This window comes from Peromyscus leucopus, chromosome X (assembly GCF_004664715.2).
Source record: "Peromyscus leucopus breed LL Stock chromosome X, UCI_PerLeu_2.1, whole genome shotgun sequence".
Classification (NCBI taxonomy): domain Eukaryota; kingdom Metazoa; phylum Chordata; class Mammalia; order Rodentia; family Cricetidae; genus Peromyscus; species Peromyscus leucopus.
The window spans coordinates 109,494,368-109,514,337 of NC_051083.1; the positions used below are offsets into that span (position 1 = coordinate 109,494,368).

The following is a 19,970-nucleotide window of genomic DNA, read 5'->3' on the forward strand; positions in this document are numbered from 1 at the left end:
ATAATAACTTTCCTTTGCAACAAAATCAATTCTATTAATTTAAACATTTCCCTTAACACTTAGGTGTTCTACCCTGTTTTAAGACAGTTTCTTCTCAAACTATCTTCAACCTTGAAGAGACAGTTTATAGATTATGAAAAATCTGACCATTATTAAAATAAGCCACAATAGAAAAAGAAAAAAATGAAAAGGGCAACGTATATGGAACTCCCTTATTTTCTCCTTAATGCATGTATATTCTTTGATTTTCCTTTTTTTAAAAAAAAAAAATTAGTGTAGAGAAAGGTAGGTCATATGATTGTTATGAGGAACACTCAAGGGGAACTTAAAAGTGAACATGTTTTGTTGTCACTGATCTACACTATTAAAGATGATTGTCAGCTATGAGCAAATTTAGTGCTCAGGAAACCTTATAAATGGTTTGACTGTAAATGTGCAGAAAGTCAGAAGATTATAGCGCAATCTGACTACATTTGTCACACACGTGTGAGCATGCATGCACACACACATACAGTATTAGTTTAATATACTTATAGAGCAATCATTTGTTAATGATACATATGTATGTATCATGCATAACAAAGGATTCAGAAAGTAAGCAGTAGTAACAACAATTTCACACAGTATGGAGCTAGGAGAAGCCCTGCCCCACCTCCACACAGTCTTTTCAGTTTTGCTAAAAAGCTAATGACCAAACGGACACAAGGTGATAAGCTTATTTTAAGTAAAATTCTAAAGCCTAATTTCTCTTTTCAAGTTCTCTCACTTAAATGTTTCTCAGGTTCCCCAAATTCAACAGATATAAAATGGGGCCCATTATCCTTCTTGTATTCACAAAATCTGCAATCTCCCATCTTGCCTTTGAATAGCACCAATGCAGGTGGTAACAGCAGAAGCCCGCACAGAATACATTGCCAAATTGTCTACAAATACAGACTACAACCTGATCATAAATCCTGTTTAAAGATTTTCACCTGCCCCTTTGTTGCTAAGGATATGAACATTTTTTTCTTTAATTTATGCCTAAACTGCCTCTTAGAAATACTGGGTATAAGCATCATCTGTAAGTTCTTTTAAGTCTTTCTTTTAAAGCCTGTATCTATTAAGTGACCTATGATGGTCAGTTCCACATAGCATATTTAAAAGCCCACCATCTTCAAAATGTATTCCATGGACCTGTGTCATTAGTATCCCCTGAGAACATGTTAGAAATAGAAAATCCTAGCAATTACTCAGACCAAATTAAGTAGAAACTCAGATGTGTGGATCAGAAAATTTTGTATTAACATGTCTTCCAAATAACTGTAATGCATACTCAAGTTTGAGAACCATTGATGAAGTATGTCCTTCTGTCATTATCCACATAGCTAATTGCATTTTTGTCATTTTTTTCTTGTGTTTGGAAATAGTCTTCTGACTGGTTTTGACTCCTCTATGATATACTACCAGAAAGGTGAACTCTATATCCTAAAAGTGGTTATTATAATCTTGCCCTAGTTACTCCTTATCAATGTTAAATTATGTTTCCAGGCATGCCTATTTTAAAGGCTACCTTATTGCAAGACAAAAGATCAATGTTAATAAACAATTTTTCAAATCTCACAAACATTAGAACATTTGCCCCTTAGCAAAATGAGGTGTTCCTTAGTAGGAAACATGCTACATATGTACTTATGTAACTGTCTGAAGCAAAGGCCTTTATATTGCCCAGTGTCCATATTTTACAATAAACTTTAGTAGTATACAACTATTGCAGTTTTTTAAAAAGACCGTGTTTTGGGGTTGTGGTCATTTTTTTACTTAAACATTTTCCCAGCCCTACCATTATGTTCTTATGGTAACATTAAATTGTCTTTCAATACTCTAACCACCCATATTTACAGATCTACTATTGCCAGCATTATCTCATTTGTAAAGACTTTCCAATGCTTTCTAATCAGTTGCTGCTGATTTCACCAACAGATTAAATTGTCTCCAATTTGTTTCCTTACTGTATCAATATTAATTGTGTGAATCATAGCCAATAGTCACTGAGCATGAAATATACTATTTTATATGCTACACTGTTGTGCAAATTACTTTATATGCTATGTGTATTTCACTATAAATCTCACACATCTGTGACTTATTAGGCATAATTATTGCCTTTATTGTAGAGCTAAAGAGACAAAGTCTTAGAGACTTTCTCTTTTACCTACTTTCCCAGGTTGAACAGTGAAGTATATGACAGTATTGATTTACTGCTTGTACTTAAATCCTAAGCATATAGACTTAATCTCTACACCAAAAATAAATATGGCATAAGAAAATAGGTATTGAAAACACTATGATATTAAGGCTGACACACTCAAACTACCAGTAGTGTTCAAAAGGTGGGAAGGAAACGAAAGGGATGGGGCAAGACCGAGTTCAGGAAGGGGAGGAATGATCCTTGGCTACAAACACATTTCTGAACCCTTGTTGGAAGCAGCAGGCCAAAAACATAAGACTAATTTTTTCACATTATGTTCAAATTTCCACCTTTTCCTTCTCAGAAACTACATGTCAGAACAACTAGCTCCACCCTTTTCACTGCTGTAGGTGTCCCCAGAAAGAGTAAGAAAAATGACTACTTCTCATTGAACCGTAATTCTTGTATGCTAAGCATGAAAGGAGAGGATTATAGGGCAAGAAAATGGAAAGAATGTTCTCAAATGATACGTGGAAGGAGTGGGGAGAGGTCTAAATTGACCTAAGAATGAGAATGATATAAATTGTCAGGGTTTGCAAAGACCTAACAAAACAACAGTTCTGAAGGACTGTCCTAAAGGATATCTGGGGCTTGGGTGGGGGTAGGAGATGATCACTGGACAAGATATCTCAGAAGTAACATGAACTGTGTCTATCAGCAATGATGACTGGATTACAACGAGACACTTGCAAGCTTTCTCAAGAACTTCACTGTAGTCTAATAAATTAGTGAAATTTTGATGATATGAAAGAACCCAGAACTATCTTAGAGTCCTTGCAGTCAAAAGTCTTAAATGGTTCTTGATAGGCTAAAATTAGTTTAACAGCAGGGTGAATTTCTTCCTTGAGGCTTCAGAGTATAATATGCATCCTTGCCTCTTTTATCTTCCAGAGGCTGTTCAATATTCCTTGGTCTTTTCCTCTGTCTTTAAAGGTGCTAATGTCAGGTCAAGTTCTTCTCATGCTGCAATCCTTTCTAGGTCTCTATTCTGTCACCTTTTTTCTACTTTTAAGGAGCATGTAGTTATATTGATTCCAGACAGATAATCCAGATAATCTGTGTGACTTACAGTCATGTGATTAGCATCTTTAATTCTGTATGCAATCTGAATTTGTCCTGTCATATAACATGGAATTATCATAAACTATACAGACTAGAAGATAAATTTGGACAGGTAATTCTGCCTAACATAAGCTATGACTCCTGAAAATTTTTTGAATGTGGAGCTATTTTATATTACATATATTATTGCTTTGTGGGTTTTGATATATGAATTCTTTTCACGTGTAAGAAAAATGTCCAAAACTTACACTTATATAACACATGCCAAAACACTGACTATTTTGTATAGTTGAGATATATACATTTATGTGTATGTATATATGTATGTATATATGTATCAGCCCTCAACTACACACCATGTGATTCTGAGTATAGAACATGCCACTTGCTGATTCTTATTTGACTAGAACTTAGCAAAATGCTCAGAACATTTTGGAAACTTCATGTGTGTCATAGTAATACATAAATAAATAGAAGTCCTTTTGGAAAAGAATAGTTGTAAAGTTGTGTTTGTTACTTAGGTCACAGCTATACCTATTTCAAAAAAATTAATCTAGTGCTAAATGGGGGAAATAAATATATACTACTTAAAATCCATTTAAACTAGATGTCAGAGGCAATTTTAAATTATTTTAACAAAAGAAAATGGACTACTTCTTTAAACTATATGAATTCTTACTTGTATTTCATTCAAAATCAATAAGGTGAAAGTCACTTCTAAAACATTATGATTCATGAACTTCATTTACTGCTCCTTCTTTTGGATTGATCAGATAGCCATCTTTATATAGTACCAGAATTGTTGGTATTTTATTGCATTGCCACATCTCATTATTATGTATTAAATACTATTATTTATAGCCACTACTTAATCTGATGTGAGACAGAAAATATTATTGAAGGCTTGGCACCTCAGGAATAGACATTTTATAGGGATGAAAGAATGACTAGGAAGAGTCAATGGACCTTCAGCTGCCCCTCAGATCATTAACTCCAAGTGGTTATTTGCTCCTAGGCACTGTCCTGTGCCCAGGATGTTATTGCTATGATATGTAGATGAAGGAGAATATATTTTGAATGCTTTAATGTGAACACAATGCTCATGAAAGGTGCCAGATTGAAAGCATTGGAGTTTGAAGTCATTGGGTTATGCACTCGGCTGATTTCAAGGTACAGAGAAATGCTTGACCTTGAATGACCACCTAGCAAAAGGGAAGAAATATAGTTTGCTGAACTTTAAGAGACAGAGAGAGAATCAGCATGGAAATATCCCACATTTAAGCCTTTTATCAAGAAGGAAAACTTGAAACTACTAGCTAAACTTAGACCTCCATTTAATTAGTATAATACCAGTGCAAGTATGGGGTAGGGTGAGTGAGTACTAGTGGTTTAAGAATAGACAACTGCTTTATTTCAAAGAGAAACAAATATCCTATTACCAATTCATTTGAACCACTTAAAAGAAAGTTTTTAGGCAGCTACTTTGTATGTATATTTTCAAATTTAACCACCAATCTTGATTCCATGTGGATACCTGAGAAGATTGCTTATTTTTGTGTGTGCATATGTTTGTGGGGGTGGGGATGTATCTGGTGATGAGTGTATGTGCTTGTGTGCACATTTGCATGGGAAAGTCAAGGTCAGGAGTCTTCCTCTCTTAATGATTTTTATATTGCTGGGACAAACTAGTGCAACTTATAAAACAAAGCATTTAATTTGAAGGCTTATTGTTTCTGAGGGTGAGTCCATGATCATCCTTGCAATGAGTATGGTAGCAGGCAAGTATGCATGGTGCTAGAATAATAGCTGCGACCTTATATTTGACCCACAAGCAAGAGGCAGAGAGAGAGAGCTAACTGGGAATGGAATGACTTTTTGAAACCTCAAAGCCCATGCCCAGTGCCTCATCTCCTCCAACAAAGCAAATCTCCGAATCCTTCACACATAGTTCTACCAACTGGGGATCGAACATTCAAATACATGAGTCTATGGGGGCCGTTCTCATGCAAACAACACTTCCTCAATCACTTTCAACCTTAATTTTTCAGATAGGATCACTCACTGAACCTCCTCCAACCCTACTGATTCAATGTGAATCTATTATCCATCAAGGCCTAAGTATCTTTCTAAGTACTACAATATACCATGCTTTTTAAAAGTGGGTTTAGAAATTCAAACCCAGAACCTCATAACTAAGCTACAAGAAATTTACAAAGGTACCAATCAATCTCTCTAGACCCAACAACCCATCCCAACTTTGAACTATAGGATTTTTTTTTTTTTTGGTTTTGTGAGACAGGGTTTCTCTGTGTAGCTTTGGAGCCTTTCGTGGAACTCACCCTGTAGCCCAGGCTGGCCTCAAACTCACAGAGATCCACCTGCTTCTGCCTCTAGAGTGTTGGGATTAAAGGTGTGCGTCACCACCACCCTGCTTTTTGAGCTGGGTGAAAGTTGTTATTATTTGTCTCAAAGTTTTTAGCACAGATGAGAAAACAAAAGAGAATAACCCAAGTAGAAATGTATAATTAATGGTAGACTAAAGTAGAGTCCAGGTTTTCTGGTCAACAGCAAGGACCTTTCTACTATGCTATGTTTTCTCTCTAAAGAAGAAAAACGTAGATGCTCTCTGAACCATCTATTCTGTGCCATTGTTTTTTGTAAGTGTGCATCCTTTAGGTCTGTCAAGGATATTTTCCCTTAATTACGCTCTATTTATTCACATTAACTATAAAGCTTTCTTAGTATGGAAGATATGTTAACATCACACATTAGGTACATATGCACCTTCCAAATTAAGAGAATTACTTTCACAAATGATGTAATATGTGAAAATCTTGACTTCTTCCCTATGGAAATTTTCTTGTATATTTTTCACTTGATTTTCTGATCATAATTTTTGTTGTATAATTATCTTAATCTTTTCATATTATTATTCTCCTAAAGATAGTACATCTAGAAAAATGATAAATAGAATTATGTGTAATATTATCACAGTTGATCAATATATTTTAAGTTCATGTTATAGGCTTGTTATAACTAGTTCAGGTCCAATTAATGATATATTTAATACAATATTTTTAGTTTTAGCATATTTTTCAAAGCATACTACAAATTCTAAGATTTTGAAGATTTCTTTTTTTTAGTATACTTCTAGATTTATGTAGTTTTAAAAGTATCAAGTGATATCAAAAACTTACCAGCTAACCACAAATTCAGATCATCCTTTCTTTTTTTTTCCCACTTGGACTAAGAATTCATATTTGATTAATGGTGTATAGCACTGCCGCAGATAGGGACCAAAAAAACAAACAAACAAACAAAAACAAAACAAAACAGTGGTATCTATTCCCCAGTTACTAAGAACTGAATAATGACTAACATTTTAATAAAATTAAGAACCATAAAGTATGCTACAAATCTTTCCATATTTTCTTATATATTCTAGCAAACAGAGGACTGACTCTAAAAGCACTTAGTACTCTTGTTGAATAATAGCTTCATTAGTTACTTAAGACTTTTCATGGCAGTTTCTTAGTGAATGTTCATTGGACATGTGGATGGATAGATGATGAAAAGAATAAAAATGGAAAAGTAAACAAATTAATGCAATAATTTAGTCTATATTCAAAAATTTATATTTAAATATTTCACTTGTGACTTTTAAAAGAATCATAACATGTATTTCAGGGGGTAAATTTTATTTTGTAGTACATATTCTGAATGGAAATATTTGTTCCATTGATAGGGAGAAATGACATATTTATTGTAATCCATGAGAAATATTAAATGATTTTGCAAATATCCTCATTGGCAAGTACTATTCCCACCTACTCTACAGAGGGTCTGATTAGTCATAGAAACTCCTGGCTTTAGTTTCTGTGTATAAAAAAATGGTCACATAATTAATTCAAACATGTAGAACAGTTTGAACATTTTATTTTGCAGATATTCTTACACCAATAGAGTACATTAACATGTTTATGCATAAAATGAACAAATATATTGCAAAATTTTTAGAGTATACATTTCAATTAAAAGATGTTCAAAAATATACTCTATTATATCAAAAATTTTAAATGAGATTCAACATACCTTATTAGATCCAGAAGAGAAGTTAAGCAGAATAAAGGTCACCCTTGTAATTCCTGTAAATAAATTAGGCCAAATTATCTTTCAGGTATATGTACAAACAGGTCCAATGTAGTACTACTATGAGGAAGAAGGGTTGATATTTACAGGCTGAGAGGTAAGTCTGGAGGTGGGACTATATGTACAGCACAATTTATTTTCTCATTCACAAAGGAAGTGGTTTTCTTGTTTAAAGGTCTGCCTGAAACTTCAATTACATTAACTAGACTGCTAATAGAAGGAGTTATGTTTTTATTGTTTTCCTGTGCATTGCATGGAACTTTACTTCTTAAGCATGTAGGCAAATACTTTACCACTGAGTCACACTCCAGGATGAAGACTTTTAATTGCAGAGTATATACATAGCAAAGTATGGAGTTCTTGTAATTTCCATTCAACATTTTGAGATGATATGATATCACAAAGTCATTAAAAACATAAAGTTTATAGTAACTGTAGTTTATTAAGGTATAATAGTCACTTTACTATACTAAAAGCCTATATATATATATATATATATATATATATATATATATATATATATTTCTCCAAATAATTGTTATAAGTTTGGAAAACTGAAGCTCAGAGTGTTTCAATGGTTAGCACTAGTGCACTGAGTCACATCTGTGACACGTGACACAGCCAGCATCATGATACATGTCTTTTCCTTTTTGTTTCATTCTTTGATTTGATGCCTCACAATGCTATCATTATATAACACATATAAAAATGAACATAAAATGTGTGTAATGATTACTGTGCTTAGTACTAGGACAAAAGCTTTGCTATAATAAAATAAATCACACTAACATACTCTACTTGAAAGATACACATCTTCCCGTGATTCATATCATATGCAATATATAATATAATGATGGTTAACATATGAACTTAAAAAACAAATAATATAAATTGATAGATTTATGGAAAGCAACTTTTCAATAGAAGTTAACCTTTTAAGACATTCAGTTCTTTTGAATTTTTTCTAAATTTTATATTTATAAAGAAATAATAGGAATTGTCTACAAAGAGCTACATATAATAATTTTCATGGTAAGTAATAGAAACTACCTAAAATCTAATAATTAGAATTTGGTTAAGTAGATAAAGTCATAATTACATGATGAATTACTAAATAGACCAAAAGTATGGTATAGGGACAATTAAGACATCCACTTGTTTCTCCATCTAATTTTTACCTATGCTTCTAAATAATGCTCTGAAGAGATGGGAGAGGGGAAACTATTAATTTTTCTTTATATTTTTATTGATTTCATCTCTCTCTCTATATATGTGTATGTATTTATATGAATGATGTATTTTACTAATAGAAAGTTTTCTCAAAATATTGGTAAATAAAAACCACATGATAAAGTAATTATAATGCAAACAGTATAGAAAACTTTAAAATATGTGATTCTCATTTGTGCATATTACATTAACCAACTTTTCTGTAATGAATATATAGTCATGTAGTAAGAGATATATATTTAATCCCTTCAAAACCCCATTATAGAAAAGGTAGTATTGTGAATCAAAGCAGAAGAAAAAGAAAATGTCAACTTTAACATTTTGATATTTTATGATTGACATTTAATTAATCTTGTGGCACCAATTTATCAATCAACTAATTCACAAATCTAATGCTTTTACATTTGGAGGAAATTCTTAATAGTGAAAAAAAGTCTTTTGAGGACTGTACTAGGCCCTTTGCATAAGTGAGACAGTTGTGTAGTTGTGTCTGTTTAAGGGGCCCCTGACAGTGGGATTAGGATTCCTCCCTGGTGCATGAGCTGGTATTTTGGAGCCCATTACCTATGGTGGGACACCTTGCACAGCCTTGATGCAGCAGGGAGGGTCTTGGAGCTGCCTTAACTGAATGTATCAGGCTTTGCTGACTTCCCATGGAAGCCCTAACCTTTTCAGAGGAGGGGATGGGGAGAGTGTGTTGGGGGCAGGGGAGGCTGGAGGAGAGCAGGAGGAGGGATGAGAGGGAGATCTGTGGTTGGTATGTAAAATGAATAAAAGCTTACTTAATAAAGAAAAATGCTGTGAGTATATCAAAACAAAAGACAATATTTAAATACATTTTTTTTTTTAAAAAAATGTAGGCCAATAACATCGTCACCTTTGGAAAAAAATCACTAAAATGACCTTGTAATGATAATAAAGTATGATATTATTACTAATGATTTCCATGCCCAATGTACTATATATAAATCATTCATAATAGACTGAAGTAGTGCTCTTGATTAGTTGCAATCTAATTGCTGGATGTGCATTTTCAACACTGTTAATGCTGCTCAAAAAAGACATAGTTCTGCTCAAGTGTTGATGTGGTTCCATAATAGTGCTAAGTTAGAATCTTTCAAGGGAAGACACTTCAGAAGTACTGACATCTAGACTACAAAAATTATTCCTGTCTCTTCTGCTGAACACACCAGAGCAAGTCTGTAGAAATTGGCTTCATACCCATAAGGCTGATTCTGCAAGGAAGCTAGCAAAAAAATGTACTTTAAAAAATAAACTGTCCTATATGTAGCATTTTGGCTTGGTGAGGTACACAGAGAAATGGGAAGCAAACTGGCTTTAAAAAGATATAGCTCTTCTCTGCTCACTTCTGAATTGCTTTCCTGCTTTAGCCTTTAGAAGTGTATAGCCCCATTTAAGATTATAGAGGGCCAGTGTATAGGTTGATCTATGTTAGATAACCCAGGTTACTTTCCATTGCTTACCAACTCCCAACATGTTCCACTCCCCTTACCTTTTACAACTCTCTACCTTACCTAAGAGTTCATTTACAAACAGAAGAAACTGTTATATGGGAACCAACATTTAACAAAAAGAAGACAGAATGCTGAGATTATTATCATTGGAATGAGACATATATTGTATACCAGAGGCAAAACGCCAGAAGCCATAAACATCAGAAAGACAGCCCACCTGCCTGGCAGAGGGAGTGGGGGCTGTCTCTGACTCTGTTGCCTGCTCTTGGGACCCTTTCCTGCTATGAGGTTGCCTCATTTAACCTTAATAGGAAAGAAGGTGCCTAGTCTTGCTACAACTTGATATCCCATGGCTGTCTGATGTGCTTGAAAGACCTGCACTTTTCTGAAGTGGAGGAAGAGGAAGGAGATGGAGCAGGGGGATTGAGAAAAGTGAATGGGAGGAGAGGAGGGAGGGAGGGGAAACTGTAATTGAGTTTGAAAAATTAATTGTTTAATTAATAAAAAAATTAAAAAGACAACCCACATAACTGACTTATGCTTTAAGAATGGGCTACATCTCAACAGCCAAGTCCTAAATCCAAATCTAGATAGCTCATTAAGAGACCATTTAGTACAGACTTCACATACTGCTAGTACCTATTGCTTGATTTTATGAAAGAATAATATTCTACTACCATCATAAAGTAGTAATTAGTATCTCTAAATAATTGTCAGCCATGATTGGAGAGGAAATGAGTGAATTGATGATAAGCAGATGAGACTTTAAAAGTTTGATTCAAAATGTGAATATAAAATATGAATATATAGATATGCATACATGAAATATAGATGTGTGTATAGAATTGCTATCTTCAATGGATTTCAAAAGGGTAATTCCTATTAAATTAGGAAATGGTCAATTTTTATTTATTTTCAATAATTATTCAATTACTTAATAATTTAGCTACAATAGCTATATTAACACCATTTCTATTTTCAAGGCCCCCAGGTTGCACATAAGTCACTATACTTTCTTTTACTATTGACTGTATCTTTCCGTGTTGCTTCCTATGCTTTGAAAACCCAAATTCCATTTTTCTAATGGAACATTAACTCAAAGGCCTTGTAGAAAATAATTGTGTTAATAACAGAGACAGTTTCTCCATTACAATGATCAGTGTTTTAGACAATTAATGCTATTCCACTCTGTATTGTCACTTTTCTCCTCTGGGCCTAAAGAACTTTTAGGTTTACAATATTGGCTGCAGCTTCTTTTCTTTCTGGCAATATGGACATTTCTAATGATGAGAACTGCCAAAAGTTGTCAATGCTATTTTTCTTCTTTTCCATTAGAGGTGACTGTGGCTGAATTGCCAAGTAATCTGCAGTCTAACTTTACTTAATTGTTTTTACTACATGACATGAAGAAATACAGTGAGTAATCACTTCTATTTTACATGAAGCAAATTGCTAGTGTTTTCCACAGCAATATGAAGAAGTCTTAACTTGCCTAATGTCCCATTAACACCCTGTTCAAATACAGACATGGTAAACCCAGCCCTCCCTGGTTCTCTAATGAGTGAAGACTAAATTGCATTAGTGACTTTCAGTAATTCCACTTGCCTGTGGACCTCAAAACAGGCAGAGAAGAGTTCTATCTGATTTATTTACCTCCCTGTACCTCTACCTCTCAAGAATGATTTATTCTAATCTGTCATCTAAACCTTACTATAATGTATCAATGATTATTTTGTATAGCGCTCTATTTCCTTTCTTTTGTGTATATACTCTGATAATGAAAGTTATATAATCTATTAGAGAACATCTAAAAGCACAGCAAAGAAAAAGGAAAAAAATGCCACCCCTATCCACCTCTTCAGCACACAGGTCTTTTCTCTTTTAGTAATTTTGCACAACCATTTCCAATGTTTTTTCTTGCATGTATGTGGGGTACATAAAGTTTCTTATCTAACTTAGTTACCTGCCAGTATAATATACATGTTTTCCTTTCACATAAACTATTTGTAAATATCATATTTAGTAATCATATGAGATTTTATTTACTCAACATATCACAAATCATTTAGCAATCCCCTTGTTGAACATATGTCCTATCATTAAAAAAAATTGGTGAAAAAACTTTGCAAACGAATTTTCTTTTACATTTCATGTGATTTCCTTAGAACAAATTCTTGAAAGCAGAGGTACTTGGACAAATGATATAAATGAGGCTTTGTAGTACTAGGGGTAAAACACAGGGTCTTATATGCTAGACAAATGCTCCACCACTAATCTAAAACCATAACCACTGGGTACAGAATTCTTAATGATTTTGGTGAAAAATGCCAAATCTCTACAAATTAACAGTGTATAACGCAGGTCTTTATTAACTCTTTGTTTATTAAACTGATATGTATTAAGCACTACATGTTGAGCACCTTTCTAGATTATATGGATATAGTGTTGAACAAAAAGACAAGTAGTTAATGGCCTCATGGTGCTCATACACTAGAGGAGTTGATAAAGTCTAAACAAAAACACAGTATGATACCAAATAATTCTAATTAATATGAAAGAAAATAGAAGCAGAAAAGAGGAGAGGAAAATGAAGGAGTATAATAGAAATCAATGCAAAAGATAGAGTCGGTAGCTTTGATGAAAGAATAGTTATTTAAACATATGAATAAAATGAGGAAAATCGACCAATACATATCTGAAAAAAATTACTTCAAACAAATAGAGGAAAATGTATGCACAAAGGTCCTGAGAGACAAAACATCACAGTATGTTTAAGCAACAAAGCAGAAGTCAAAGTGTACACAAAAATTTGAGCAAGGTTGGATAAGAAATACAGTACATAGTCTGATACTCAAATCATGCAGGGTCTTGTAGGCCTTGATAATTTTTCCTTCCATCTTTAAATTATATTTATATGTGATATATTTGGTTGCTCTTTGACTAACAGGCAAGGATGAGACAAAGCACAGATCTTATTGAAATTTAGAAATCATACAATATAACAATCTCTGTGAATACTATTACCAAGTCCCAATAAAAAGAACAATGATAGCTTGGTCTAGAGTGTTAATGATCAGTGGGGAGAAAAGACTTAGGTAAAGAATAGAATTTGCATATGGAATCAACTGAGTTAACCATTTGTTAATTGGTTTCATTGTAGGTTTTACCTGCCAGGTATAACTCTAAGAATTGGGACTTTCACAGTTAAACTATCTTATCAAAAATTCCTCATATATTTTCTGTATTGTTTCTATCATCAATGGGCGTGATATATAGAAGATCGTTAGAAATTCTTCACTTTGCACAACTAAAAAATTTATACCTAATTAATAGAATTTCTTTTGATTGTTGAAATTTGAGATTTTTTTAAAGAACACTTATTTGCATTCATGCTTTCTCTTGTGAATCGTATTTTTGATGCCTTTTCCCTGAGTGGTGTTACGAGACCTTTTGTCCTTAGCTTTTATTACATTATTGGTTTTTTCTCCTAACTCAACTCTTGTCATAACTTCCTATGGAATAGTTCTTCTTACATCTCTAACCTCTGAAGTGCAGTGTTTTGGTAAATGTCACACTTCTCTTTGTATTTTCTCTATAGTTTGTAGGAGATCCTAACTACCCATTCTTGTAAGTTTAATGACTACATTGATTGACTGATGGCTCCCAAATATATACCTTCAGAAAGGATATTCAAGTCTGCAATTTGAATCATTTAAAGATCGAACTCCATCTGTATGTCTTTATTGTGTCTTTAATTGCTACTGCACATTAAATAAGTGCAAACCTGATCTCATTATCCACTCAAATTTTTTTTTTTCTTTTGTAGTCCTTATAATGCATAATGAGGCTTAGGGTAAGTTTCATATATTTCTCCTCTCTCTATTGTCACTGTGACCATTTGGTCTGTACCCTGATAACCTTTTACACTTGAAATATAGACTCTTCAAATATCTCACTCTTAACCCAATTCAACCTGTCCTCCATACTGGAATTATCTTTTTTTAAAAAATCACCTGGGAAGAGGCTACTCCAACTGGGAGAATACTTTAATCATTTTAGTTTGTGGCAATGTCTGTGTGGCATTTTCTTGATTTCTAATAGGTATAAGGGGGCCCAGCCCACTATGGCTGGCACATTTCCTGTGCAGGTAAGCTTGGGTTGTATAAAAGCCTACATAATCATGAACCAGGGAGCAAGCCGTAAGAAGCCTTCCTCCCTGGCTTTTGATTCTGTTCCTGTGTTCTTTGTCCTGCCTCCTGGTTCATATCTCCACACATACATAAATATAAATAAATATAAGAAGAAAATTATGAATCCAAAGAATTTATGTGTCATTACAACTCCTCCTAGCCAACTGCATAGCCCTCATTCTTAGAGGTCACTAGTTATCATTAGTAAAATTAAAACTATTTTCTCAAAATGAATTACTTTATTTGACTTGCCTAGCAATTCTTCCAATGTTGTCCTATGTTGTTTAAATTTTTACATATGCAATGAGGCTCAGTCACAGAAGCATATTCATTTAAAGTGTACAGTAAACAAACAGAGAAGATATGTGTCTGTACACAATGCTTTCAAAGTTGGTGTGAAAATGTACATATGTTTAATAAATATTCTCTACAGAAAACAATCTCATCTTTACACATCAATATACATGCATACATGCACAAATGCACACACAATTTTGGGCTACTTAACAGGGCACATCTGACATCAATATCTCTCAAACATTTGCAATTAAGCAAAGCAACTCTAGAAAAGGAAATTATTAGCATTAAAAGTAGGGGATATAATACACAGACTATAAATTGAAGATGTTGATCAGAAACATTTTGTTGTTAGGTACTAAGTTAGCTAGGAATAGAGGCAAAATTTCAGGTTTAGAATGCGTCCAGCCACTGTGTGGTTGTAGTGTATTTATACACCTCTATATTTAAACACAGGTGGTAATTAGCAAGATTAAGACACCTTTAATAAGGCATCATCATAGGTGCAAAGGATGTGTAGCATAAGATGAGTTCATTATCAATAACTTTCCTGAATTAATCATCTCTTAGGACATTTAATTTTAAATGTACCTGAAAAAAATCTGGATTATTGAGGTGGGCCATCTGTAGTATCTTTTATCTATATTAGCTGAACAACTGAAGAGTTTTCTTTAAATGTCTGCATGCAGCTGGGATTCAGGGATGGTGATAGCTAATAAACCAATTGTCCATCTAATCTGGCACTATCTCTTTGACAGGTGTCTAAAGCAGATAGAGACATTAGATGTAATAGACACACTTAGAATCCACCAATTATGTAAAACCATGCAACTGGGAATTTTTCTCTTTGACCTTAGTCAGTAATAAGATTTTCTCTGAAGTATGCAAATGGAGAATCATTTACTTTTCTTTTGGCCAATATACAAATCCTCATTCATACAGGCAGCTAAAAACACTAAACTAATTCCAAAAAATGAAAATGGAGTTCCTTTAATATAACCATATTTGAATTCTACTGAGAGTGACTACATCTTTATTAGCATGCTAAATATTTATAATATATTTCATCTAAATAGGAAAACAATTGAATAGTAAGTAGATTATACTTTGAAAAGAGAAATGAAGGCTATAAGTCCTTCAAACCTGAGCATCTGGCTATACAACAAAGTGTGACTTACCAGATATTTTGAGTCAAACAGCCAATATACCTGACTATTTCATTATTCCTTTAAATGTCAAGTGTTTACATAAAGTAAGAGGAAATCAACATGATACAAAAGATTCAGGTGTTAGGTACTCTGCATGTTCATCAGTGACAAGTGATCTAATTTTTATTTTTGTAATTATATAGCTGTAGCTCAAGCAAACACTAACAAAACAGGTAACAAAATACATACAATTCAAAAATTTAGTAACAGGACACTAATATCCCTAATATTCTCTATAATATAGAAATGTAAAATTTTTCTAAATTTTAAATAAATGCCCCATTCTATCATTCATAATTTTGTCTAGGATATTTATATTTTTAAATAGCTTCATTTAAAACATAAAAGAACTTCTGACAAACAAACATTCCCTTTTCATTACAAAAATCCTCAAGTAAAAATTGCTTTTTCTTAGTCATAATATAAAAAAATTTGTTTGAAACAATAATTCACAAGAAAATCCATTAGATTATCATACACTATAGCTGGCATTGGAAAAGACAGCATGCTTTCAGTTCAGCTCATATTAGAGACTGTGATTCCAAATTCTATAAGTCGTAATCAGGCACAAAAATGCTACAACGAAATATGAGAACCATTAAAAAGCAATTTCCTCATTGTTGACTACTTATCAAGTGACAACTTAGTTGATTAAAATTAAAACAATCAGTATGCTTTATAGTGATGGGTAAAATGACTCCTTTACAAATCTCAAATAAATGCATTCAAATACATTTGGTCTCTAATATAAAGGAAAGTGGGGCATAGATATTTTAACAGAATTGTGTTTCTATTTAAAAAGGAAAAATAACCAATTGTACTGGAAAATTCAAACACCACTTGTATTTAGTTTTACCGTGATCACTAAGTAGGGTTCTTCAAAGTCTACAGAATCATAATTTGAAAGAACATTTTTTTTCAGTATAATAGCTAATACAAAACTATTTTACAGCTGTGAATGTTCTATTAGAAGAAAAATGCTTTGTAAACTACATAAATACCAAAAAGAATGTACAAATCAAACCTCTATTTCTGTGACTATTTTAAAAGAACTGCTTGAGTAGGGATAGAAGAGGTTTGCAAGTAAAATCTTAAGAAAAATGGCTGATGTTTTGTCCTGCTTAATCATTTATTTCTGACATATTCAATTCTCCAACATTTACAGTCATTTCAGGGACCAACAGGCTGACATGAAGTAAAAAGGAGGTTCCTGCCCTGAATGAGTGACTCCCAGTTGTCTGTCCCATCTAGTTTTCTTGGCAGTAGAAGGACTGTTGGGAAACGACGTATAGGCAATCATAAGAAGCTAACATATCAAACCTGTTAACTTTTAAATTGATAAATCACTGGAGTTGGGGGAAGTAAAGAATTGCAGATTGAAAAAGTTTTGCATTTTCTGGCTTCTTGTAAAGGTCAGTTGGTATATTTTTGATTTTGTAATAGTTTGGGAATGCCAGTGGTATCTCATAAAATTCATAGAAGGCTCTAGGATGAAATTTGATTTATTATGTATTTTATAGAAATTCAAAGGTGTTAAAGATATTTTACACATTTTTTCTAGTTTTACTTGTTTACTTTTCCTACAAAAATATTAATGGTCATCATCATGTTAAATGCATCCCAAAACACTCAGACACCGAGTAAAGCAGTCTCAATCAACCAGAGGTTATTTTAAATTGTCCCAAACAGTTGACTGTTTGGATGTTGCATAGATACAATCACAGAGGACCATATAAAAACCATAAGTATCCAGAAAACATGTTAATTTTGTTATAAACCTCAGAGAAACAAAAGTAAGAAAACTCCAGAAATATAGCTTCACAAAGATGATCCACTAACCTGAAAAAAAAATTCTAAACACATACTGATGTGTTGATTTTCTAATTAACTTCACTCTTACAGTTAGACTAGGGTAGGAGAGAAAAACCCAATATTTCAGAATCATTACATCATATTAAAAACATCATCCGGGAGGTAGTGGTTATTTGGCATATATGCACATTTTACCATATGCTATTGTTTACTAAAAGTAAATGCTTGGGCAGGAAGTACAATTCAGAATGATTTTTAAGGTTGTAAATTATCCAAGATTATACTTTCTGGTCTAGAAATAAGTATTGAAGTTACATAAGAATTTAATAGTATTAATTTTTCTTAAATGTTAGTATTTTTAAAATATCAGTGATCATCATCAACTGAAAATTTGTTTGCTTTCACTAAATAAAACTAGTTTGTTTAAATTATATGCAGAAATAGTAGCAGATAAATTAACACGAATGTTTTACAATAATTTTCAGTTTATACCGTCATATTCCAATTTATTCAGTTCTATTTTCCACGAGTTTTAAATGTAAGCAATATCTTTGGCTTTGCTTAATCCTACCATCATGTGCAGCAAACTACAATATTACTACACACAATATAAGCTGCATAATAGAACACTGGTACTGAAGAGACAGCTGTGGTTGAGCCATCAAGATTGTCCACAATAACCAAAAGCTATGCAAAGCCTTTAATAGCATCCACCTATTCTAACTGTGCATAGTGCAGGTTGTATTTACTTTCTGCAGCTTTAACAGGATTCAACAGAAAAAAAGAAACAAAAGAAATATAAATAACACATTAAGTCAGGTGATTCATGCATTAATTTAATGTTATTAACAATGACAAAGTATTATATTCGGTTAAAAGGATATTTTATTTTTTTAAAGGAAGGAAAATTTTCAATCTCCATTAAAAAGAATGATCTAATCTAGTAGAATTGGCAGGTAATTGAAATCAGTTATTGTTTATGTGAACAATTCTGAAATCTGAATGATTTTAATTTTTATAGTAGCATTCACATTTGAAGTTATGGATATATGCTGGTAATCAGAATTGTAAAATTCTTCATAATGCATTAGATTTTATCATTTCATCTGCCTGTAGTTGTCCTACTAATCCAATTCAGATTTTCTTCTGGATGGTAAATGATGATGAGAAGCTTTGTAAAGTAGTCACAAATGATTGCTTGGGTTTAAAATTGACAGAAAACTAAGAATTATATACATATAAGTTAAATAAAATTAGCCTATATTTTATATCCAGTGAATGATGTTCACACAAGATTCCTTCCAAAGAACTGTGTGTGTGTGTGTGTGTGTGTGTGTGTGTGTGTATACATCTTTTGTAGTGGTGTGTGTGTGTGTGTGTGTGTGTGTGTGTGTGTGTGTGTGTGTGTAGGGAACAAATATGAGCAGTATGATAAAATATTTTAATAAAAAAGAACTATATTTGAGTCAAGTACTCAAAGTACCAGTCTTATCTTGACCTCGAGTCATCCATAAGTAAATATATTAATAACTAGTAGATTATCATGTTTAGAAAACCTTAGGGAATTATCAATCATGATGTATGCTGAGGATATAATAGCTTTACTTAAATCTGAAACTGACAGACTTTCAGCAAAAGTGAGCTTCAGGAAAACATCACATGAATTCTGTAAGCCTATCTTCAATATAGAATATATAAAAAAAAATGTTTTGTTAATTGTCACTAAAATTTCTCACCTGAAATCTGAAAGCATATCTCCAATGTAGAATGTAAAAAAAAAAAAATGTTATCTTAATTGTCACTAAAATTTCTCACTTGCAAGTTTTTAAGATTGTCACAGAAAATAAATTTCCATTAGGCTTTTGTTTTCAAAAGTAACATCAAATAATAATGTTCGGTTTGATCATTTAAGATAGTATCATACAGAGTAAATGTGCCGGCTATATAGTTCTGTTTCAGCAAGAAGCTGTATAAAGGGCAGGAGAAAGACAAAATGAGCCACAAGGGAGGCTGTGATCAGGTCAATGCTATTTACACATATGATAACTGAACTCAAACATTGAGACTTTTAGGACATCCAAACTTTGAATTAGGTCCCTGAGGGAGTTGATAATTCCATACACTATAATTTTCCTTTTTAGTACACCTATATGTTTAAATATTTGGACAGTTAACCATCATTATAGCACCATGATTCTACAAAACAATGTTTTCCTTTAAGCCTGTCTCTATAATTATCAAATGATATGCTTATCTATTCTTAATCCATAATTGAGATCTAGATGTAATAACAAACACCATATCATCTAATCCCATG

General features: G+C 32.8%; 1 protein-coding gene across 3 annotated transcripts in view; it reads right to left on the reverse strand.

Annotated features, from left to right (window-relative positions):
- Tenm1 (teneurin transmembrane protein 1) overlaps positions 1 to 19,970 on the reverse strand; it is an 829,897-nt gene that overhangs the window by 807,334 nt on the left and 2,593 nt on the right. For all 3 annotated transcript variants that reach the window (XM_028881639.1, XM_028881638.2, XM_028881636.2), the window contains exon 2: positions 7,385 to 7,437. The gene's annotated coding sequence lies outside the window, so the exon portion shown is untranslated. The remainder of the gene's footprint in view (positions 1 to 7,384; positions 7,438 to 19,970) is intronic.